At 35.2% G+C, this 26,323-nt stretch overlaps 1 long non-coding RNA gene across 1 annotated transcript in view; it reads right to left on the bottom strand.

The window, feature by feature from the left end:
• Positions 1 to 1,439: 1,439 nt before the first annotated feature.
• LOC140683580 (uncharacterized) overlaps positions 1,440 to 26,323 on the bottom strand; it is a 36,907-nt gene continuing 12,023 nt past the window's right edge. Inside the window, exon 3 of the long non-coding RNA XR_012054749.1 lies at positions 1,440 to 2,790. This is a non-coding gene — a long non-coding RNA (uncharacterized lncRNA). The remainder of the gene's footprint in view (positions 2,791 to 26,323) is intronic.

The raw sequence follows: 26,323 nt of genomic DNA, 5'->3' as shown, positions 1-26,323 counted from the left end.
AGGTTTTTTTATTCACAGGTTACACATTACATTTCTGAGCTGATACCAAATAAGATGTAGAAAGAGATGGCAACAGTCTGCACATTTTGCAGTTGAATTACCTGGACCTCATATAAGCTTTTCTTTAGCACTAAGGAAACATTTTAAGGAGAGTAAAACTGAGCTTCAAAGAGACCTTAGAACATTAGACCCCAGTAAAATTATTTTTAATGAATTGTCCAAAAACTGTGCTTTGCAAATTCTTATGTAGATGGTTGTCCTCCTTCCTCAATACTGATTTAGATCAACCCTTCTCTTGTCTCTGCAGATTGTTTGTTTTTAGAGGTCTTTTTTCAATAGCACTAAAATAAATTGCTAGTGTGACATTTATATCTCTCCTACTGCTTTAATCTCCCTGTTACTCTCTTGAAATAGAACAAGGAAGGGGGAAGGTGCCCTCAAATTAATGTGTTTTTCAATATTCCTTTTTATAATGTTTATTTGGTTGTAAAATTTGTATAAAGAATGATTTTTTTTCTACCTGATGATAAGTTCAATATATTTTTTACCTTTTGGCCTAATTTTTGCATTGAATTTACTGCTCATAAAAATTCCTGAGTTAATCACTTAAAAACTTGAATTACACTGATTCACTCATAGGCTCCAGCAAGCTGTAGTGTAGACCAAGATATTCAAGTCATTAACCTTTTCCATCCCCTTTAATTGATTCCTCTCAAAAGATAATACAGATTAAGATTATCCAGTGTTTTTGCAGCAATTGTGATTTTGGAAACCATTCACAATGGGAGCTCTCTGAAAAGGAGAACTCCAATGGAATGAGGCTCTGAGGGAACCAGGAAAGAGAGGGATACACGTTACAGTCCTGCCACCAAAAATTACTTACACACAGTCCCGGACTGTTCTATACCTCCTTGTGTCTATCAATTTCCTCCATGGAAACGAAGGGATAAGAGAGAGAGAAGAAAGGGCAAAAGAAAGGTAAACTAACTGATTGAGCAGTAGATTTCTAAGAAGCTTAGGAAGGGCTCACACTGATAAGTGACATGACATCAAGATCTACTGTGATATATTAAAAATCTCTCCCACAGGCTTTCCTCTCAACAGTGGTGTAACTGTGAAAGGTGGCCAATAATTTAAAGTAGACAGTCCCCTCTATCTTGGGAGATTGTATTTTTCTGGCACTGTACCAGCCCCTGAAAATGCAATCAGACTTTCAGAGGGAAAAGGACCAGGTTAGCACAGAGGTGGGTATGAGTCTTGTCCCATTACACCTGCTATACCCTCACCATTTTTTACCTCCATGGTCCAAATCAAAGGCAAATCCTTTGAGGTGTTTTTTTTTGTTGTTGTGGGGTTTTTTGTTTTGTTTTGTTTTTGTTGTTTTTTTGGGTTTTTTTTGCAGCTATGCAGCTATTTTATCCTTTCCTATGCAGGAGGGAAAATGGAGGACAAAGTACTTCTTCAAGTGATGTTTTGTGGCAGTGTTTCCATGTACTTTAATTAGTAGAAGAAACAATAGAACCTCCAAAATTAAATAGGTTACCTAATAATAAAATATATATTTTGGTAATCTAACCCTTCATTCAAAGCTATATATTAAGATTACAGGGTAAATCCTCTTAGTCAGATGTAGAAAAACACTGAGGAGTTTTCTCTTTTCACTGCAAAAGTTGTTCAATTGTTAACAAAGGACTGTTAATGAATAATAAATCAAGGCCCATAGTTACTCAGATAGCCAAAGTATGGTTTTGTGTATGAGAATATCTTTCACTGAAACTGTTTTTTAATGAGAAAACACTCTCAAAGCTTCAATGTAGAGTAACACATTAAAATGCATTTCCACACAGTAAAATATTAATAAGTTATACATCGTATTTTATAGTTTCATGATAGTTATTATAGGTACACATTTTAAAATTTTATTTTAGTTTTTCATATGCTTAGCCACATTCATATTATAGATGTCAAAATATGATTAAGAGAGGCATTTTTTCCCCAAACATTTTCATGCTGAGTACAGCAGTTAAAGTAATTGCTTCTCTCTCTGAGAAGAAACTTGTGGGTTCTTAAATTCTAAAGTAATAGGCACCTTCTTCAGACTGAAATAATATGGCTTTCCTCAGGAGGGAAAATTGCTGTGCCATGGAGAAGGTTAATCTCCTCTGAAAGCTGTTCCAGTTTGGAATTCTGACAGTTTTCATGGATAAAATTCTCCTTGAGAATCTATATAGGGCAGGGAGGAGATGACAGTGTGCAGAATAATGCCCTTCACCTTTCAGCAGTGGCCCTTATGGCAAATTCTGCTGTGGTTTGCATCTTTCCCATGCAGGTGTCTCTGAGTATGTGAACATTCAAACTCGCACACAGTTGTTGATACAGAATGTATGGGATGTGTGTAAGGGTTTGAGTTACCCATTCCTGCTAAGGCTTTTGTCTTGCTAAGTTATCCTTATGACAATAAGATGCAGCTCATGAGTTGGGGTTCCAGTGACATCTTTGAAACAACTGGATTACGTTCAAGTCTGGAGGGATGGAGTTTGGAACAAGTTCAGAGGTAATTGCACAGCATAGGCAGGCAACTAAACGCGTGCAGTTTTCCAGAACTGGGAGTAGAACATAGAGTTAACCTCAATTAGACCATATCCCAGGCATCTTAAAAGAGGCTATAGACTGAAACATGATTTTGCGTGGAACCTTCAGAACCAGCTTTTCCTCAGGAGATTCATGTATATATATTTCTTTTTTTCACCAGCAGCCAAACAAGAAACGAAGTCTTTTCTGGAAATGTTACTGAAAGAAACAAAAAATGATTAGAGAATATGCAGATGTAACTTGATTCCTTGCTTGAGATTGTGCTAAATCAGATCTGTTTTAAAAAGGAGCATTTTCATGAGGATTTAAGATACTTTGTATATCTTAGATATATCTGGATATATTCTCAGATTTTTTTTTTTTTAAAGAATTGGCCACTGCTTAAGATGAAATTCTACATCAGCTGGATCAAAATAAGGATAATAATAAGACAAAATATAGCCATCAGACCTAATGGTCATAGTACTTACTATAAGGCGCTGATCATTTTTTTCCCAGGCTTGTTTGAGTATTTAATTTAAACTATAAGAGGAAGTGGATAAAGGAAGTGGATCCATTATCACTGAATAAAAAAAGACAATCTAGGCCACCTGGGAGATGGAAAGCACCCTGTCTGCTTCTGCGGAGTAGCCAAATCAGTGTTCTATAGCTCCCCTTTAGGGAGACCTTTGCTTTTCTCCACAACCTCTGTGGTTCCTGTGCTTATACATACACATTATACAACATCATAGTCTTTTAAATACATTGGAGGAGTGTAGACTTCTCTGAAAAAAATCCAAACAAACAAACACAAAACAACAAAACAAACAAACAAAACTAAAAAATATTACTTCTAGTACAACTTTAACAATTGTAATGAATGACAATGAAGTAGTATATATTGGAGAAGTTAAATGGAAAACAGAATTAATGTTAATTTCAGTGGCAGCTATATGAAAATTATATTTGGCTACAAGCCTTTTTTTAGATACTCTAACAAATTAAATGATACTGGCTGGCCTGTATCTGCAGGAATAGAGAATAGGGAATAGGTAATCACCTGCAGGAAAGTAGACAATAGGGAAAGGGAAGAAATTTTTAAAAACCAAGATTTAAGTGTAATTATTTATTTATTTGTGGTTTGTGAAAACATTTTTAAAATTTATTACCTGTTTGCATCATTATGCAGACACTGTTTTGTTCCCTGTTTTGAGATATTTTTGTTATTTTTTTTGGAATTGAGAACATTGTAACATTTTTAGTTACTTTAGAGGAGTTCAGCAAATTAAGTGCTACTTAATATGGGAGTGTAGTTTATGCATTTCTTGTGGTTTAAAAAATAGAGAGCAATTTGTGGCACATGTTTGCATCAGTATAAAAGAATTGAGCAAAGCAAGATTAATGCAAATTAGGCATTATTTTGCTCAAAGGCATCTACTTCTAGCAATGTTCAGTGTAATGAAGGGTGAATGTTGTGCATGATTAAACTAGTCATATACAAACAATAGCTCAAATAAACAAAGCATAAAATTAGAAGTTGATTTTCTTCTCACACACTCTCCAATTCCCCTAGTAAAAACAGAAAAAATATGAAGAATTGAAGAGAACAGCAGGTAGAGACAGAACCAAGAATATGCACTTCACTACTGAAAGCAGAGTTGCTTGAAGGGAAAATGAACCCAAAACATGATTTATGGTCCAGTGATAGACCCAGCAATCAAAAGTGGGCTTCTATGAAATTTAGGTACAACTTGGAGCTGGTGTACCAATGCAGCATAACAACCATTAAGCAAAGAGCTGCATACAGGTCTGAGGTACTCTTCTCAGGATTTCTTGTTGGATTTTTTGTTTGCATGTGTAAGCCAAAGCTAATTTCTCTATGACTCCTTTACTGTAAGCAGAGAAAAATACCTCTTTCGGAGATAAGTTCACATTAACGACCTTAGACACTCCACAGAAGCGCCTCTTTATCTCTGCTGACTACAAAAGGAACTTTTGAGGACAATGTCAGACTACAAGTAACATCTTCCAGTTTGGTGAAGTGAGATTAATCCCTTGGGCTCTGATATCAAGCAAAATCTGCTATGTTAGTGACTAAAGAGGTATTGTCTGGTCTTGCAATGACTTCAACACATGCTGATTCTTCTGTCAATAAGGATTGGTTCCAGATGGATTCATAAAGAGTAAGGCCAAGGAAGAATCTCAGTATCAATCTCAAATTTCTGAATTATTCAGTCACAGGGATTTAAAACCCAGAGCTTCCAACCTTTGGTTAGATTCAAACTAGGGAGTATTAGAGAAATTTTCTCTGATCACAGAACCTTGTAAGGTTATATCTAATAGATAAAACTTTATATGAATTCCAGTAGTATCAGTACCTTTCAAACATTGCATTTCTGTGGTCTTGTGAACTAAGTTTACAAATTTACTAAATTAGGATTTATTTTCATTAGGCTTAACAAATTCTATTTTAATTTGTGAATATAAAGATTAAGAATGTCTTGATTTTTCTTCTATAATTTAAGTAATGCTCATTTTAATTTCATTTGTTTCCAGGAAGAGAATCCGTTATTTAATTATGCCTAAGAAATTTTATGTAGAGCAACACCAATGTCAAATACTTATTTCTTCTGCAATTGTAGGAAAAAAAAAATCTTATTTCCTGCAGCAGCACAGACCTGTTATTCAATAAGCTTTTCCCTCATTCACTGAATATAAAAGCACTGATGCTTTCTTATGCTCCACGTGAGGGAGGGGGAGCCCTGACCTGAAGTACTTGTCTGATTTCACCAGATTTAAGGATTCAGATAATTTTGGACATCTTAAAGATAAAATGAGCCAAAGCCGAGCTCCGACAGTATTCTCTTTATGGAGAAGCTGCCCTCTATTTTTTGCATGAGTTGTTTATAATAATACCTTAGTCAGATTTAGGAGTTAATCTGAGAAACAAATCTTCCAGTTCTTCTAATTTTTTCTGTACTTGTGCTGTCATTGTAGAGAGGTACTGGAGTGCACAAGGTGGATGCCTTTCTGATGAATCTAAATGAAAAGACACATGCTAGGGGCACATGCAGAATCCTACAGCCATTAATCGGCATTCAGACTAGAGCTAATTCTAAATATTCCCTTCTCCTCCCACCTTTTTCCCACCCTGAAACATGTACAGAATGCTCAGTGCTGTTTTTCTACGGGGTTTCATTACAGGTCTTCTCTATGTACTGCACAACTAGCTTAGGTAGACATAACTTCAATCACTTGATGTTTTTTCTCTTGCTTGTCTTTTAATGATACTAATGAATTTTGAAAGATGTTTTTTCTTGGACAAATTTGTTTAGCTCCATTTTTCTCATGCAACACCCTGGGTTGTATGTTCCTTCCTCTTCACACCAAGTTTTTTTAATTCTCTTTCTTACTTAACCATAACTAAATTCAAAGAAAATTACACAATTATTTGTAAATATAATACAAATACAGATTGGAAATTCTTCCAATAAAAATTATTCTGTATTTTCTTTGCCATTTAATATGTGGCTAGTTTTGAGCAATATCCCACTTTGAACTCTCTTTAGATAGTTACACATGAATAAATTATCTCCAAAAAGCACTCATACAACAGTTTGAGCTCCTCAAAGTCCCAACCAGTTCAAGAATTTGAATATGCATTCTAGTTTATTTTCCCATAAGAACTGTAGCAAATAATCTATCTTGGCCTATATTATTATCATTGTTCTGATAGTCAGGCATAGATAAAAATCCTAGGAAAAACACTTTTTCTAGATTTGACAAGTCAAATTCTTTTTTTGTTTTGGACTAAATAATTATTTACTTTATCATCACAGCACAAAACTTTATAAAATTAGAATTGCTTTTTTTATCCATACATCAATCAATTATTTTTATTAACATTCAAGAAACTGAATGTATTTTCACTTAAGAAAAGCTTATTTTTCTATTCAGAGACTAAATGTACTGCTTGAAAAAGTTCACAAAGTTTTTCAAGCACTTGACTGACTTTTATGTCATATTTTCACAGACAGAAGTCTTAATTTTCAGTCAATCAAACATATAACAATCTGATGTGTATCACAGTTCTAAAGGAGATTTGGTATTTCAACTGACCTATTGCTTTTGCTTGAGAAACATGGAGCTCTAGTTATATATATATTTCAGATTAAGCTCAATAAGAAAAACCTTTAAATAGTTAGAAGTCTGGCTGTTGGGGAAAATTAAGAAAATTTTGTGGAAAAACCTGTAGTATAAGGAAGAGAGCAGAGAAATTAAGGATGACATATTCCCCCAATTTCTAACTTTGAGTGATAAACTGAGTAACAAGACTAGTATGCCTTGATATGTGCAGTGATAACTTTTGTGTCTTTTTGGAAAGCAGGTTGTGTTACGTAAATATTAAAAACCTGTGCATTCTGGCACTGGCAGATATAGCCAGGCTCAGTGGTTTTTTTTATGAGCACAGTGCACTAGTTTAGTCAATATGAATATTTGTATTAATTAACTCTACAAGGGATTAAGGATTAACCATAGCAGTGTGAGAAACTGTGAAAATCCTTGATAATAGTATTTTAGCTATTTGTTTTGACAATAAAAAAATATTTTGTTTACAGATGACACATGAGCCCATATTAATAACTGAGTGACCTCTATAATTGAAATATTCCTAAAACTAATATGGAAATATAATGGTTTTAATAGTACCAGCAGGAAAGAGAGCTGTAATAATTGGGATTGAAATAGAGACTCTAAGTAGATTTCTTTATTAAGCCTGATGATTTCTTCTCAGAATATGACATTCTAAAGACAAAGAAATAAACTGATAGATCTCTTAGTTTTAGCAAGACAATACAATTAAAATTTTCAGCATCAGAATTATCATTGAAGTCTCAAGGATCGAAAACACTAGGAATTATTGATCTTTGAAAGGTCTGATGCAGCAAATATTTTCCATACAATAGTGTACCCAGGACAACCAGAGTAAACTTGTTGAAATATAAACAATTATTTCAAATTTAATACTACAAAAGAAAGGAAAAACTTTAGGCTAAATTCTCCCTTGCCAGAAGAAGTTTGAGTTCTATTCATTCAGTATAATTAAGTTCAGTTCTTCCAGTTTCTAACAGTCTTTGTCCATATACATTGGAATTCCAAGCATATGACTGTTTTCCCTAGATGTGACTCTAGCCTATTTTATCTCCAGGCCTTATTTTAGAATAAGCAGAAGACCATTGTGCTTATGTTCTCCTTTCAGATAAAGCCAGAGGATTTCCCTATATCATCATTTCTCTGCACTTAATTCTGTTTGCAGCTAGATGTCTCATAATTATTATTTTTATTAATTCTCTTTCCTAATGTCTAGTCAGTACTAGCTCGGACTGCTGATGCTGGAAGAATTAAAAAAATATTTTGGAGAATTTTCTTCCTTTTCTTACTGTTTATGATTCACATTTTCATGTTGCTTGGGGCTAAGAATATTATATGAAGATCCTGGGCTTGTTTCCCTGCTTAGTTAGCCATATCAGACAGAAAAAAGGATGCTTTTTTGTCACTAGTCAGAAGCAGTGCTAGACAGTCATGTATTTATCACTCCCTGCTCAGTTGCTTATTCTTTCTCCTGGACCCATCAATCCACTGTCTCCTATGCTGTCAGAATTACAAAGAGGAGTCAGCTTCGCCCTCTTACTGCAATGATGTCCTATCAAAGCCCTATCATGAATTAGATGCAGAAGATTATTCACTGCAAAATAAAGAGATCATAATGGGGTTGATGCATATGTTAAATTGTTCGGAGTGAAGAAAAACCCCATTTATAGGGAAAAAAAAAATTCCCAACTTCTCAGTTTTTCTTAAGCTCAAACAAATCTAAATTTTAGTGGAAGTACTGGGCATTGAATAAATAATCCATGTTCCCCCCCCTTTCCCACCTGTCGTGGTTTGACACGGAAAAAGAATTTTTCCGGAAGGAAGAAGTCAATTTGGACATTGACCAATTGAAGGTGGACACGCCTCTGAGAACACAGAGGGGTTAAAAGCAGAATTCCCAGGAGAACTCGCTCTCTTGGGTTCCGGTCAGCGGTCAGTGCAGGACTCTCCCCTGCCCGGCCACGAGCTGGGTGGGGGAGGGGAGAAGCCATGTGGCCTTCGGAGGTAGGCCCAAGGGTGGAGGGACCGGAACCCGGGTTGGCCCCCTGCAGATGGAAGGGTGGACAAAATCTGGGATGTCTCCATTCCCCCCAGAGTCTCTCTCTCTCCCAAGAGAGAAAAAAAGAGACAGCGGTGGTTTTGCCAGCAGTTTACCGCGGGGAAGGAGAAGATCGGGGGGGCCGCAAGGTGCCCAGCCGCCTGTGGGAGCTGGAGCCTGGGCAGCGAGCCATCTCTGGGAGTTGGGACTTTTAACCCTTCCTGAGAAATGAAAGCTTTGTGAAATTTTTCTCCTCCTTGGTTTGAAAAAGGGAGAAAGAGAGACAGCCTGGGACCTGGGATGTTGGAAGGAGAAATTCTAGGTGGGAGGAGATGATGGAATGGCTGTTTGGCTGGACTTTTTCTTGGTAGCCACAGATTGAACTGATCTTCTCCTCCAAGAGAGACTGTATTTTAGGAGGATGCTGGTGAGCCAAGAGACCTGCTTCAGCTGGGAAAAGACAGAAGTGGAGCGAACAGTGAAAAGTTAAGGAGGTTTGTGGTGGTGCCCCCTGTCTTCAGAGAGGAAGAAGAGAAGAAGAGCTCTGTTCGTGGATCCTCGGCCCCAGGGGAAAATGGGGGGGACTGTTGGTCCCAAAAATGAAAAACTGAACTGTTGTTTTTTCCCCTCTTGGCAGGGCATCCTTGAAAGGAAAAAAATCCTAAAAGCAGTCTGTCCATCCATGCATTGGTGGTGAGAGCACTGTGCATGGAAAGGAGAGGGTCACCACTGGCAAACTTTTTCTCCGGGCGGTGCCATGTGGTGACATGGAAGCACAGGGTGTGGCAGCTGTGTTTCTTGGGGGGTCTGTGGCACAAGAGAGACTCCTCTCTCCCTGCAGATGGACTGGGTGTTGATTATCTGGAGGGTGGAAACCTGATTGGGGTCCAGATTGTGTCTCACTGTGGTTTGTTGGAGTTGGGTGGTGGGAGGAGGAATGCTTTAGAAGGTTTTCATTTTGAATTGTGTGTGTTTCTTTCTTCTTCCCCCCCCCCCCCCCTTTTATAGTAGCATAGTGGTAGTAGTTTAATAAAGTTTTTTTCTTGTTATTAAGCTTGGGCCTGCTTTGCTCTGTTCTCGATCACATTTCACAGCATTCAGTTGAGAGATTGCATTTTCATGGGGGGCACTGGCATTGTGCCAGTGTCAAACCACGACACACCCGATATTTTATGCTTTATATTTTCTTTATTTTTTAAAAGGTAAAGAGCAAAATAGTTTTTAGTAAAGGTGATCTTGTTTTATTCTATATGATACATGACTTTTTAATGTTTTTGTTTAGGGTGTTTGTCTGTGATTTACACTTTTGGGTGCTAGAATTTACTAAATTCCCAGGTTTTTCAAGAAACTGTGGTAGAATCACAGAATCTGATCTGAGCTAAAGTGATGGCATCATCTTTATAAGGAAGTTGCAATGCTTTAAAAGATCATTAGTGTGAGGGACTTGCATGAGCATACGTTCTCTTAATAGTAACAACATAACTCCTACACTAGAAGCTTTATTGTCATTAAGTCTTACACTGAACAAATTAATTTCTCAGCTTCTGTATTTACCTACAAACTGGACACTCTGCAAAGCTTCCTTCTACAAAAGCAGTTCTCTTTAATGAAAAAAAATTAAATGCCTGGTATGCTTGAAGCCAAATTAATGTCCCTGAAATTATTAAACCTGATAATTACATTAAATCACTTTTTCAAATCAGGAAGCAGTTTATTTCTACACTAAGGGTGCTTTCTGGGCTTTTGCAGGAGCAGTAAAGTGGCACAGCATCCCTTATGTACCTAAAGATAAACAGTGTCCAAAGTAAAAGCATAACAAGACTACACACAGAAGAAAGACAAAATTTTGCTTGTGTAACTGAATCCACACTTAAAGGGAAGAGAGATAATGATATTAGAAACTTATCAAGTTAGGATCACTGTTTTTTGGAACTTCTGGTTGGTAGAAATCACTTAACACGTGTAATTGAAACTTGGCATAAACCCCTGCTAATGAGTAGATATTAAGCAGCAGAAAGACAGATACTGTTGGGTTTTTGCATGTTCTAAGCTTGATTAGACTCATTTTCATCAATAGTGTACAGCACTTTCTTAAATATAATGCTAGAATTAGCATTATCCAAGAAAGTCAAAGTACTGGATTTCTTATGCTTAAAACACTGTCCATTAAAGTAGCTAGTGTTAGAGTGGCTTCTTTAATCTTCCTCTGATCACCTAAAGACATGGAATCTATTTTCTCACATTGTTTTCTCTAAAGACATATAAATTAAAATATGGGATATAAATTAAAACATTCCTTTATGTTGCAGCTGGTGCCCTGTTTTTCTACTGTGGAAGGTAACATTTCTGCATATGTAGCTTAACTGTTTGTTTAGCTGTGATTAATTTAGGAGTATGTGTCTGAATGCATATCCATGGGTACAGAACTGGAAAAAAAATTCAATAAAATATTTTATAGGTACTCTTTCATGTGAGAAGGTAGTGAACAGACTGGGACGCCACTTTGTGGCAAGAGAGGAGGAAGGAGTAGTAGAAAGAATGTGCAATGAACGGAACCATAACCCACATCCTCCTACCCTGAGCTGATGAGGTGGAGGAGGTAAAGAATTCAAGAGTGAAGTTGAGCCCAGAAAGAGGTGGGGTGTTTAAGGTTGTTTTTTTATTTCTTATTATCCTACTTTAATTTGTGTAATATATTAGGAAATATATTATTTCGTCATATATTAAATTAGTTTCCCAGAGTTGAGTCTGTTTTGCCCATGATGGTAGCTGCGAGTGGTCTCTGCCTTATCTCAATGGCTATTTTGCATTTTTCCCCATCTGTCCAGTGGAGGGATATGATAGATTTGCTTTGGTGGACACCTGGTATCCAGGCAGGATCAACCCACCATACAGGGATAGAGCAATTACTGTTGGCATAAAAGAGAAAGTTGAACATGAAGAAACTGCGATGGACCACTGGAACAAATTAGGCAGTGTACACACATTGCAGAATGCACTATGGCAGGGTGCTGCAGCACGGGTTCAAGAAGGAACTGTGCAGCCTCATGAAATACAGAATGTATGGGTGCAACTTATTTCTTCAGAAGTCATATTTCAGGTTTTAAAAAGCTGAGAACTTATACCAGGAAATAACTTCCTGCCCTCTCTCCTTAAACATTGATGTTATCACTGTCAGAAATAACCTACTGACTCAGGTAGACCTTTTTAATAACAAAAAACCACATTCCAAAACAGAAAAAAAAAAAAAAAAACAATATATGAACAATTTAGGGAAGACATATAATTTATATCTAGCCTAATAAATTAAACAGTCCCTGGGACCATTTTCAGATATTTCAAGTGCCAACCAACACAACATAGTCTTAAAAGAGAGTGACCATATCCAAACTGTATATTCAGAAATATTCCTGATTAATGCCAAATGCCAAGCAATGTCCAGGAATTTTGTTGCAGAGTACCAGTTGGCTCAGGCCAAAGGTATTGCTAGTACTGTTCAAACAATTTACTGTCAGAGATAATTGCATGCCATTATCCAGGAGCTGTTTAATATCCTGCCATCGTTATTAATAAATATCTATAACTAGATAAACTTCTTTTACTGTGCATACACCACTAAAAAGACAGCAGTGATTAATATAGCAAGAATACCATTCTTCATTATTGTAAAAGAAATTATTTATAATTTGTGGTAAAATCCTCCTACACAGGAAAGAATTATTGATAGAAATAAAAAATAATTGCTGAATACTTTTTATCTTTTCTAAATATTTCTTTCCCATGCTCTTTCATGTTTAATATAAAGTTCTGTTAAAATCAGCAAAATAACAGAAAGGAAAGCAAGATCTTTAACAGTAATCTTTGCATTCATACGCATTTGCTTCTGAAGTTAGAAATTACAATGCATCAGAACTTGTACACAAAAGCTTAAGTGCTAAAGTTAAGCTACCAGTAAAGCACAATATATTTTATTCCACAGTAAATGTGATATTTGGGCTGCTCCAAAAATCTTGGGACAGTGACATTACCCCAGCTAAACCTTGAACAAGGCAAATCCTAGCATGAGCATCATCATCAGGGCACCTCAAATTTATCATACCCTCTAAAATATGGAATAATAAAATAAAACCTAACCCAATTACATGATAATGAAATAAAGTTTCAGTTTAAAAAAAAATGTTTTGGCCTTCTCTTTGTATCCTTATCAATCTACTAATCTAAGAATGGCTAGCTCTACACAGACCAAATAACTCTAATTGCACAATTACAGCATTAAGACTATTCCATTTACCCAGATAACTGATTGGCTAAACATACCTAAGTACTTTATTATAATATAGAATTTCATAAGAAACTAAAGACAATGACTGTTCAAGACTGTTGAGAAGAAAATGTAGGGCCATGGATTTAGCTAATATTGGTAGGGATCCACTAACTTAAATTGGCTTCACTGATTTACACTGGCTGAAGCATACAGCTGCACATACCAGTATGTTTTGCATACTCCTTCTTTAGTATAACCACACTTCAGCTCATCATGATGTTTGTGCTACTGTGTCAAAGATGGACCACATTCCAGAAGCATATTGCTTGCAGGAAAGGTTGTCAATTTGCACAATCCCATTAAAATTAAAACTGAATCATTCCAGTAAGCAAACTCTTAAATATTTAGTTGCTTACTAGAAGCATGTTACTTACTACATGAAGCTTACTAGAATCAATTGAAAAGCAAACATCAAACTTGTGTAATGTTTAAATGTTCAAAATAAAACATGAGTGCAGGCTAAAAATCTTTGCAGGACAGGAATTATAGTTTAATAGTATGTGTCTTCCAAGAATTCATAAATGTGTTCATAAATTCATAAAACAATTAAGCAATGTGTTTTGCAACACAGATCATTATTCTGTGTTTTTGAGAGTAGGAGTAGGACTATATTATTTAATGTTTCTCTTTTTTACTTGGATTGTAAATTAAACTTATTTTCACTAGCAATGATATATTTTAAACAAAAAACATGAAAGTATAAAGGCTAACATTGCTTTAGTAGGGAAAACATAATTCATTTTGTTCTTTGTTGCAGAGGGAAGTAAAATTGAGGAAGACTCTAATGGGAGGTCTTTCTTGTGACATCATTGTTGATATTGGTTGCTATTTTGGCAGTTATTGTTCCAGGATTTTGAATAGATAATCCTGTAATAGGAAATCGAATTACCTAAAACCAGTTGAGCAGTTTTAGATGTCTTAGGACACTGTGGTTGGCCTCTAGCTGTCCCTCTTGAAAGGCATATATCTTCTGCAGGTTTATCTCAAAAGACAGTAAGGGTTTATGGATAACTGAATCACGTCTTAGATGTTTACATTCAGCTGAATGTATGATCTAAATTACTCTGCTGATGTTATCAGCTAGGTTTTCTTCAACTACTGACAGCTAGAATAAAGTGTTCAGTTGCTAAATCTTATGCATCTAGTACCATTTTAATGACCTTGTGAATATCATATATATTTTTTTTTTTTGAGCAAACAAACAGGGCTGGCAGTTATACCACAATAACTGCAGGAGATCTATACCTTCTGTAACAAGAGCTAGAAAGCAGGTGGGTTACATGAGGATGTTTCAAACATCATTACATGCCTCTGTTTAAGCAATTAAATCTTGCATGCACATCTGTAGACATGCAAGCCTAGGTATTTCATTCTCTGGCTGAAACTCAGCCTTCCTGCACTTCATAACAGAAGTGCAACAGGATCAAAATAAAGGGCAAAGCTGTTTATGGTTGATAATATAGCCATTGCAACTACTCGAGCATTTGTTAAGACACTTTTATTCAAGAAAAGGAATAGAATTTCAAAAAACATTTCATGACCAAGTCTCTAAGTCTATAACATTAGTGTCTCATCTTAATAAATGTTATGAAAAATGTCTTTGCTGAACAAAGACTTTTGTTTTTTCTAATTTCTGTTTTCATGCATGAGCTGTTTAACTTGCTTGGGTTAGAGAATAATTCTGCAGGACTATACTGGGAAAGTAATGAATTGAGAAAATGTTTTCATACTCAGGATCATTATTTTAATATTTATATAACAGTAACTCTACCAGAAGTTTAGTATACACTTGGTATATAATATAAGTCTTATCCTACTTGTCTAGGCTTAAGTTTTTAAGGTAGGTCTTGCTTTAAGCACCTGAGTGATGAATGATTAAGTTCACCTTAATGCAAATATTCTAGATGAGATTCAGTTACAGGGAACATATATTCTTAATATTGAAAAATTATTACTATCAATATAAATTTCAGATGTATTCTTTGATAAAAGATTTCAGGCAAAATATCATTATTTTGAGGGCAGTTCAGTTTCATTAGTTCCTAGACCTGTGTTTTGAGATGTATCCTTTCTCTAGCCTTACCATAGGTATATAGAGAAATCATTTTCTGCTGACTTTTGCTAGTCTATAGCACAAGTTTCATGACCATTGTGATATAGAGTTGCAAAAAGAGGTTACGGTTTCTTTATTCTCTTCTATAATCTACTTTGGATATGAATAATTTCCCTTTGCATGGTATGAGCCACCATCTATATAGGCACATGGTGGCAGATGTTGTGCAGTCCAAGTCCCACTAGGTTTTCATAAGAGATTGGGAGGTTCAGCTGCACACCAACAGCAGTGGAGAACTGAGTGACTTGATTCTGATTCTTCCATTATTAACACTATAACTTTATAAATTTCAATGGCTTCATGGAGAGCAATGCTCTCACAGGATTCACAGGATGAGGCTGATAACTAGCAAAATATGCCCACTAAATAGTTTGAAATGGGAATAAACTTTTTTATTTCTACTTAGCACACCACAGACTGAAATGATTTAAATTTAAAGATTTAACATATCACGAAAAACAGCAACAACTCCTATTTGGGAACCCAATATGCTAAATTGCAATATAATTTAAGAAAAATCCACAATATAATTTGTGGTAGCAATCCATATATGATAATATTCTTACCTGTGTTATTTAAAACAATAACAAAAAAAATCACTTATTGTTGTTTGGAAATTCTATTCAAGTAAATTTTTTTTATAAAAAGAAAAGCTCATCTCATGAAGGAAAAATACCAGGCATCCATTTATCTTCTCCAGTTAATTATTTTTCCTGACCTATTTTATATTTTTAATCAATGATTATATTTAATTCACAAGCTTCAATATATTGAAGTTTATTAAGAATGCCTTTTCCTTAATTCAATGTTTACATTCATTTCTCTTACTTTAAATGAAGGAGGAGTGAAAAGTACTAATTCCTTGGTAGGAATTGAATTTCTGAATCCTTGATTGAGTACTCTGAAGTTTAGGCTTGTTTTCTGTCCTACATGTGTTACAGGAAGAAAACATGCATTGGACAGTTTGAAATCAGATTGTTAATCAAAATGAGAAGTCTTAGATGTTTCAGGTTTCTTTTCAGATTTTATGTTTTTAGTCTTATATCACACAAAACTCAGTGAGCTTTCCAGCCTCACAGACATCAAAGCTCAGGCCATGGTTTAGCTCTATATAGGAGAGGCTTTTATTCAAATGTTGAGAGATTGGAAATTTTTGGATAGTAATATTTCTTTCTTTTTTTTTTTTTCTATTTTCTTTTTGTTTCTAGATGTATCTTCTGTCTGTTTTTCCTTCTTTCTCCTCCCTTATGATGTATAGATACCTAGTGTAGAAGTGTAAGGTTTTAAACTATTAATTTGAAGTTCTCTTAAATGAATGAAAAAAAAAATATAAAATGAATAGATCTCTTATTTCAACTGCATTTTATTTTCTAAAGAATTTTATTGCAAATTAAACAATGTATGGACTTCTAAGCAGACAGGATAATAGCTGGGTTTTAGTGTATAACAGCAGGAAATATTCTGTAAGAATTATTTTCCACTCAAATGACCATTTTCTTCAATAGAGTGAGAAAACTTTGAAATTTTCCTCCAACAATCTCTAATGCTTCTCTTTGATCAATTAAGTCATCCATAGTTCTATTACCTGAAAGTTATATTACTGTTTTTTTCTTATATATGGACAGAATTAAATAATGGACAAGCTAGCTGCTTCACATTCTATAAAATAAAAAAGGCAGTACATAAGGGCAATTTCTGGTTTGTTAAAGATTAATTACCCTCTGGAGATCATTTGTTCCCTCTCCACTGGCTGCAAAACATATCCAGTAGACGAACTTTAGCTTGAAGCTTGAAGTTACAAATGAAGCCCAACCTCCAGTATTACAATGTTGAATTCAATGCCTCTGAAGTTGTGGATTTCTTTTTGTATAAATACAGTGGTATTAGTCTTAGAAGTTTTCCCAAAATATCTTGAAGCAATTAAAATTAATTCTTTATAGATACAGATATTACTGGAGCATGATTTTATCTTTGAAGTTTTAAATGACATAGGACAACTTTCTTTGCAGTATTGCCTGATTATTTAAGTAAGTGTAGTAAAAAATGTAGTCAAATACAAAAGAATTGTATTATTTAAATTACTTTCAAAGTGAGTCCCTCAGATTTGAAAATGGGTAGCCTATTTTATTTGAAACAGTATAGGTCTGATGACATCCAAAATATATTGACAGCAGCCTCACTCTGTCCTTAGTAAGGACATGACTGTTTAAAGATATTTCTGTTTATAAATATTTGGTCTCTTCCAATATCAATTGTGCTATATTGTTTGATATTTGTTACCCCCTTTCTGACTTCCATTGCAGAATCTCTCAGGGTGTCCAGGACTACTGATGGATACCTTTGTAATATACATATATATATATAAGATCATCTAATGAAAATTAATAAAACAATAGCGATTTTTGTTTCTGCAACAGCAATCCAGGATGCAGTGCTGGAAAAGTTTTCATGCAATATATTTTTCAATAGGTGATGCTGAGAAAGCACTTTTATGTTTTATCATGTATTTTTTAAGGATTTCTTTCCTTATCTAGTCCAGCTCAGCACAGAAGCAAACATTTAACTAATAAACACAAAAGTCTTTTTAGATCGATTAAAAACACTGAGATATTTTCTTGCTGCATACAGTTTCTATCTATGTTCATATTTACATCTGGGTCTCACAGGGGTTGTGTGTAGAAAATTTCTGGGCTAGGAAAGATAAGAAAATATTTTATTTTGTCAAAACCAGCAAAATCTGCCTACTGCTTCCCTTTCCAGAAATAAATTCCCTTTCCAGTAGTTTTATATTATATATTTATTAGTACATAAAATGCCTAAAAAGTAGAAGGAAAATATTGCATTGTTAAATAAATAACTTGTAATAAAAATGGTATTCTTCTCTCATTTGAATTTCACATTTCTCTTTTTGGCAAATTGGCACCATTGTAATTTTAGTTCTATAGCATAAACTTCAGGACAACACAAAAATGTTATTGTCTCAGGTGTTAAGGCTTACTGCACCAATTTAAAATTCTTAAAAATATTTTTGCTGAGACTCTTGTGTAAAATCTACATGAGCCCATTGTATCTTCCTAAAACAGAAATCTGGTGAAGAAATCTAAGGAATAAGCTTGTTCACTCTTATCCTGATGTTATAGCATAAATACTATGGGTTTAATATTGCTGAGGCCAATATTCAGTTTGTCATAAATGGAGTACATCTAGAGTACAGTTTACTTACTCTTAATGCAGACTTTTACAGCTACGCGATATTATGCTTATCCTTGAAGTTTTGAAAAAGTCTGAACTTTGCTCCTTGGCAGAGCAGCAGAAGAGAAACTTGCTGTATGAACTAGTAAAGAAGCAATTAGGAAACATCAGTCATAGAAAAATTAGTCTCAAGAAATCATGAAGAAAGCTAAAAACCAAATCCCTGTGAAAAATCTGGCTTTCACAGGCCAAAAAGTGGGTTGGTTTTTTGTTGTTGTTGTTGGGGTGGGTTTTTTTTGTCTTTTTTTTGGGGGGTTTTTTGGGGGGGTTTTTTTGTTTGTTTGTTTTTTTTTTTTTTCTTTCTGGTTTGTTTTTTTTTTCCTCCTAAAGACTTTAAAATAACAGCCTGATAACTTCAACCAAAAGACAGGCAGAGGACTGAAATGACTTTGCCTTATCAAGGAGACAGGGATAGACCAAGACAGATTACTGAAGCTGTAATCATTGCAGTTTACCCACAGCTCAGCCTTGGGAACTCCTGAGAAGAAAGAAAAAGATATGAAAAATAATATGAACTCATCATAGATTTGCATCAAGAAGGAGGACACATCTGAAAATTACCTGAAAGTTTTAAGGGCAGCACAAAAGATACTTCATAATGTCATAATACCTTTATTCTATTTGATTTGCAGCAGGAAATATCATTAATTTTGTAAGAAGCTGGATTTGATCTCAGGACTCTGAGCATAAAAAAATTTTGGACCTCCATTTAGTCTAGGAAAGGTTGAAAAATAATATCATTGGACAGTGAGGAAATTTTATTTCAGAGTTGTAGGGAAGACACAGCTGCATATTTCTGTAAGAGGTAATAGAATTGGAAATACAAAGATATTAACAAAAAAAAAAAAAAAAAACCAAAAAATCAAACCCAAACTGTTCTTTGAGGTCCATTTAATAAGGAAAACAGCTTCTTTTTAGGACAATCAGGTACTGGAACAGTTTGTCTGGAGAAGATGTGGAGTCCTTGGATATAGTCAAAATTAACTGGACCAGATCTTGGGCAACTAGCACTAGTTTTATCCAGCTTCAGCATGGGATCTTGGAACTCAATTATCTCCCATGGTCCTTTCCTACTTCACTCATTCTGAGCATCTGACATATATTTTTTAGTGTTTTTTTTCTTCCAGTAAATTTACAGGACAGCACAGACATATCTAAATTCTGTTTATGGGAGAAGACTGCTTAGTTTAGATAGGTATTTGAAGAAAATGACAACAAATAAAAAGAGCTAGGCAGAAATATTATTCATGTTACCTAAGAAAATGATAACCTGTGTCACAGTCTCTAACCCTGTCAGGACTGGAAGAAAAGAGACTAAGCAGAGCTGTCATGATTACAGGACAAGACGTCTCAAATCTTTCTTAATTAAGTAATTGATTCCCAATAGCTAAGTCATATTACATTAATGTAATGGACTAGTGGTAGTAAATATCTTTCATAGACAATTCAAAGCCTCAGTACTGAGCCATGTATTGAAATTTTTCAAGCTGAACATGAAAATAAAAAAGCGGTGGTGATGTAGATGCAGCCACTGTGTAAACTTACAATTTTTTAACAATATTGACAATGTTTGATGCATTATTATATATTAATATCATCAGTGGAAAATTAAGCAACTTAAGAGAAAATTCTGAGAAGATATAAAGAATTTAAGATTATCTTCTGAGGCCTATTAAGTATTTTTCTCCTTTGAGCTTACATCTAAAATGAGTAGGTAACTGATTATTTTTCCATTGCTTTAGATGTTCAGATTATTGCCCCTGAAACACACAGAAGACCTTTGGGGGCGGGGGGAGGGGGGGGAGGTAATAAATAAACAAACAAACAAATAAATAAATAAATAAATTGGAAGATCGAGTCTGGAATATTTTGTAAACACAGCTTTAATATATACCTTAGGAGCAAGTATTAGAACTGAGTCATGCATGTCCACAACTCCAGGCAAGTCAGATGCAACTATTTTGCACAGAGGTCTTTCACATTTTAGTTCGATATAGGCTATTGGAAATTTTGCCTCCTGGGCTGTGTGTGCGTGTGTTACGGAATCACAGCATGGTTGAAGTGGGAAAGAACATCTTGAAATCAAGCATCCCAGCATCATTATCCTTCTTAATTAGAAGCCTTGGACAATGATCCATTGAGTTTCAGAAATCTCCAAGGATGGAAGACTTCACAAGCTCTCTGGGAAACCCATGAGAGAGTTTTACTACCCTCCAAGTAGAAAGTTCTTTCTTGTGTTTGGATTGAATTTCCTGCATTTTAATCATTGCCCTTTGCCCCTTGTTCTGTTAATGGGCACTGGTGAGATAAGTCTAGATCTTTCATTCCCTCCCATAAGTATTAATACACTTTGAAATCACCCTAAACCTTCTCTTTTCCGGGATAAACTGTTCTAGCTCTCTCAGTCCTTCCTCATTTGAAAGGTTCTCCAGCCAGAAGACTCCAGCCAGGTCATAATGTGACTGCTGAAATCACTTTCTGAATCTAGTCCAAGTTAGGTGGAAAACTACAGTGGGATTTATTTTGAATTTAGTCATCAAACCATTTACCTAACTCAGAACTTGATAGATGTGTAGTGGAACAAGGTAACTTCAGAATTCATCTGCACACCAAGATTTTAATGCCTTTAAATTTTAATTTGACTTACTAAAATAGGACATCCTCTACATCTTTAGCTAATCATAGCCCAGAAATAATTTGTATTGTTTGAAAAATACGTTCAGGGTCTTTAATCTACTTGCCGAATATACAGAGACCTTCAGTATCTAATAGTAAAACTAAACCCTCTAAACTACATAAGCCTCTAAACTACATTTACCACAATATTACACACCTCTAAACATGATGAATATTTTTTTAAAGTCATCAGCAATTGTTTTACAAGGAGGATAAAAAAAAACTTCAATGAAAAATGACACCAGTAGATATAAGAAAATAAATATGAATGTCAGTCTGTTTCTGATCAGCATGAAACTTCCTGATAATACCATGCAAAATGTAGCATTCATTTTACAAATGCAGATAATGAAGATGTGAGTGGCAGAGTGTGTGTCAAAAGTATGTAAATGAATTGATGTTTAATCTACCTATGCCTAAGAAAAGCAATCACCTCCTGCAGAAGGATTGCTTTTATTTTGGTAATGTTAGCTGATGAAATCCCAGCACTCTAACAAGGGTTTATAATTTGATAAAAATTACTGGTGACTGGATTTGAATTTTCTTCAAACTGCTGCCCTGCTTCTTGCTAAGTGCACTGCTGACATGTTTGATATTGAACTTGAACTTAAAAATTACTATCCCAGTAGATGTTTATTAGATTTAGCGGCTGAAGTAAACCTAGACATGGTGCCCGCAGTACAATCTAAAAACAGACCTTATTTATGTGTGCCGGGAAATGTTGCACATTTCTTCCAGGAAAAAAAGAGAAAATCAGAAATAACAAGAGCAAAAACACCCACAAAGCAAAGTATTATCCATGCTATTAGAGAACCAAAGAAAATTGACCTGTGTTAGACTAATGTAATGTCATCTTTGAAAACATTACAATACTGTGTAATGTAATTTATTTTCATATAATCATTTTAATACTCGTTATTGGGAAAAAGCTTGACAGAAAAAAAAAACAAACCCACCAGTTATAAATTCAATACATGCCATGAGCTGAGGCAGAACAATCTCAGTATGGGGATCTAATTTTTCATGTGAAAATATTACACACTTTTTAGTAGGAAGTTAATGCATATGATTCATTTGAAATTGTTTCAAAAAATACCTGTAAAGTTACCTGAAGTGGTAATATATGAAGTAAGACAGTCACAGAAACACTTAAACTCTAATAATATATCCTTATCCCTAGAGAATCAATATAATTTTTGAAATTAAATGTCATAGAATATTCTGACAAATACTGCAAACCCTTTTTTTCTGCTTGTGGATGACTGTAATGCTAGAACACTAACAACCACATAACTCCCTACTCATTTACTAAGACTTCTATTCAGTAAGACCTGTAATTTTGGGTCTATACATATGAAAGTCAGTTGGAGAAATACAGGTTGTAGTGACCTGTGCTCACTGGCATTGAATGTCTCATGTCTGTAGGAAGTTTGCTGCGGTTCTCTGTGATTTCTGCCATCCCTTCATCTCCTTTTGTTCTACAGTTCTTTGCTGTCATTGATCAATAACATTGAGCTAGTATGAGCAGAGCATATCTCAGAAGTATTCAGTGTTGAATTTCAAGTGAAGTTTGACTGTTGTATATCATTTAATGTCAACTGTTGTACAAATATCACAAGAATTGTCTGGATGAAGGAGAAAGAGTGATAAATACAGAGAAGAAAAAAGAGAAACAAAGTCATAAAAAGACAACAAATAAAGAAAGGAAGGGAAGAATGTGTATATAAAGGAATCAGGAGCAGTCCCAGATGAATTAATGTGCCCTGGCAGCCAGGGGGCCAGCCCTGTCCTGCGGGGACATCTGGCGCAGCATCGCCAGGCAAGGGAGGAGATTGTCCTGCTCTGCTCTGCACTGGGGCAGCCTCACCTCGAGTGCTGGAGGCAGTTTTGAGCACCATAGCACAAAAAAGACATTAAGGTATTCTATAACACACAAAGGCAGGCAACAAAAATGGTGAAGGAACTTAAGGAGAAGCTTTTTAAAGAGTGGCTGGAGTCACTTGGTCTGCTCAGCCTGGAGAGGAGGAGACTGAGGGGAGACCTTGTTGCAGTGTAAGCTTCCTCATGAGGGGAAAAGCAGGGACAGACACTAGTCTCTTCTCTATGGTGGCCAGTGACAGGACCCAAAGGAATGGCCTAAAGCTGCATCAGGGGAGGTGTAGTCTGGACATTAGAAAAAGGTTCTTCACCCAGAGGGTGGTTGGGCACTGGAACAGGCTGCTGAGGGAAGTGGCCACTGCACCAGCCTGACAGAGTTCAAAAAATGTTTGGACAATGCACTCAAGCTCATTGAGGATGGGTCTGTGTAGAGCCAGGAACTGGACTCTATGATCCTTGTGGGTCCTTTTAAATCAGTATATTTTGTGATTCTGTGAATCATATATGGAAATATGTGCACATGTGCATATGGCAAAAGGAGTATGCAGAACATGGTACAGCAAACACAAGAAGAATTCAAGCCATGGAAAATTGCAGCACTTAAGTATATTTTCTACACCCATACTACATGTGATTTACCTCTAAAATGCTTTGATGACACAGTGTAAGGGAATTCAAAAAATGTTACCAGTGATATTGATGACTATCTGATTTGGCTGGCTCAGTAGGATTATGGGTAAAACTGTCAAAAAAATGAGAAATCTTTCCCAAAGGATACACATCTCAAAAGCATTTCACTGTGTTCAGTGATTATCTTGAAAACTTATGCTCAACTGCTGCTTAATTTAAAAACAATCTGATTCTACTGGTATTCTGATTTCAGTATGAATACCACAAGTTTCTCTGTATGCTTAGAAACGTTTTTGTGTGGATAATTTTGCTGCATTTTTCTGGGGAAGAGTTAGTTTTTTTTATAATTACTCTCCATGACAATTTGGATCCTATTCTATGCCCAGCCTTGACTGACACTCTGGAAGTATACATTTACCAACTAATTTCCAAGTTCATAATCCTGGAACTTATTCCTTGAATCATCAAAACACATCTCTTAGGACAGTATTCATTTAAAAAGCAATAACAGCAAAATTTTCATTTCCTGATGAAATTCCTACATTTAGAATACTCATGGAGAGAAAATTTGTACTGAAATTTCTCCTTTCACTAATTACTTAAAACCTAAACTTCCTACTCTAACAAATATACTAAAGAGCATGTTTTGAGGAAGGACACAGAGTTGTCAATAGCACTGGAGTGCTCAGCAAGCACTGACAAGTCTTTCAAGAAGCACCTGTCCATAGAATTTCAAACAGGTCTTCACACCCATTCTAGTCCATCTAAGCTGCGCCTCACTCAACCTGATGATTTATGGGACTTTTCTGAGATAATTGATTTTTCCCAGCCTGAGCACCTCTGTGGAATCTTAACACAGGTTGTTGCTTCTTGTACCAAATAGCATCCCAGTTATACTCCTGTCATTAATTTTGAAGGGATTAAGTGCTTTTCTAAATGTATATTTAAATTACATATGGAAAAATAATTTAGATAATATTTTCATTATTTTATCTACTGAAACTCTAAATTACTGCTAATTGCAAAGCCTCAAAAGACAAGTCCTTAATAGTACAATATTGGTCAGTATTGTTAATGTTGACTTTTAGGTTTTTAAAAATTATTACCTACATTTTAAAATTATTTTTTGTGGAAGAAACAAAGTTCTGTACTTTTGAAATATATAATTTATTTTCTCCTCATTATCAACCTCATTACATTATCTGATACACTCATGGAGGGTTTCTCGGTATTTCCTGAGTAAGCACTAAGGTCTCACTGCATGTGATTATTTATTTGACAGACATTTCGTTCTCTTTCTAAGTGTTCATGGTTTTTTAATTTTTTGGGTTTTTTTAGGGTGGGGAAATTGGTTGAGGTTTTTTTGGGGTAACGAGGTCTATCTTTATATCTTTTTAATTTAATGATGATTGTTCATGACAAAGGAATGAGAATGTGTCACAGCTTTATTTTATTCCTTATTTCTTACTTCTTTTTTTTTTTCATGAAATGCACAGAAGTTACTATATGTAGTTTTCAGCAAGCTGCCTTAATTAAATTTAAAACACATATCTCAATATGTTATCAACAACAAAACTTCTACTCCATCACTGTCAATTTGATCAAAAGAATTCAAGAGTGAATCAACAATATGGTGATTTTGAAAAGCTCTGAATATTTCAGTTTCTTGGACACATCCCAAAAAACCTAGGAATGCTATGTACTTTGTGCTAAAAATCAGGGCCCTAAAGTTCTGGTATTTTTTCACAGATTTTAGGAAGATCTTTCCAGGCTTACAGGCAACTGCTATTTAAAGAATCACAGCATCACAGAATGGGTCTGGTTGGAAGGGATCAAAGTGGGATATCTGATCCAACCTTCGTGCTGAAGGAGAGGCATTTTAGAACATAGGATGGTTGTTATTGAATATCTCCAATGAAGGAAACTCCATAAGGTCACTGTTCCAGTACTCGGTCACCCACACAATTACAAAGGTTTGTCTCATATTCTTGTGGATATTTCTGTGCATCAGTTTCTCCTCAATGCCTCTTGTCCTATTGCTTGGCATCCTTCCCTCAATCTGGACCTTCTGGTGGACATGCTCCAGGAGCTCCAGGTCTCTCTTGTAATGAGGAGCCCAGAACTGGACACAGCATTCCAGATGTGGCCTCACAAGAGCAGAGGGGCAGGATCACCTCTCTCAACCTGCTGGCAATGCTCTTCTTAATGCACCCCAGGATACCATTGGCCTTCTTGGCCACAAGGACACACTCTTGGCTTCAGTAAATTACTTCATTGGTACAAAAATATAAGGAATAATAAAGAGATAATTAATATATTTGATAAATTATTATAGAATATAGGATATCTTAGATATTTAACTCAACCAATAGAAATACAAAATAAATTACAAAGCAAAAAAAAATATATTGTATTGAGTTACTGATGTAACTTCCTTTATGTAAAATTCTCAAAATCTAAGTTTAGGGAAAGAGAAAGTACACATTTAAAAAAATGCTAAAGATTACTTAAAATATATTGCAATAGAAACAGTTATATTTGCAGAAGATGATTGTAATTCTAAATATTGCTGTTGGTAATTCAGAGTGGAAGATAGTTTTCTGTTAGTATTTTGTACATTTAGTTATATAGGATGAAATTCATGCCTAGGTAAAAATATCTTTTTGTGGGCTTCATAGCTTTAATCCTT

The sequence above is a fragment of the Taeniopygia guttata genome, chromosome 3, assembly GCF_048771995.1.
Source record: "Taeniopygia guttata chromosome 3, bTaeGut7.mat, whole genome shotgun sequence".
Classification (NCBI taxonomy): domain Eukaryota; kingdom Metazoa; phylum Chordata; class Aves; order Passeriformes; family Estrildidae; genus Taeniopygia; species Taeniopygia guttata.
The sequence above is the reverse complement of the archived record's forward strand: the minus strand, read 5'-3'. Positions and strand labels throughout refer to the sequence as shown.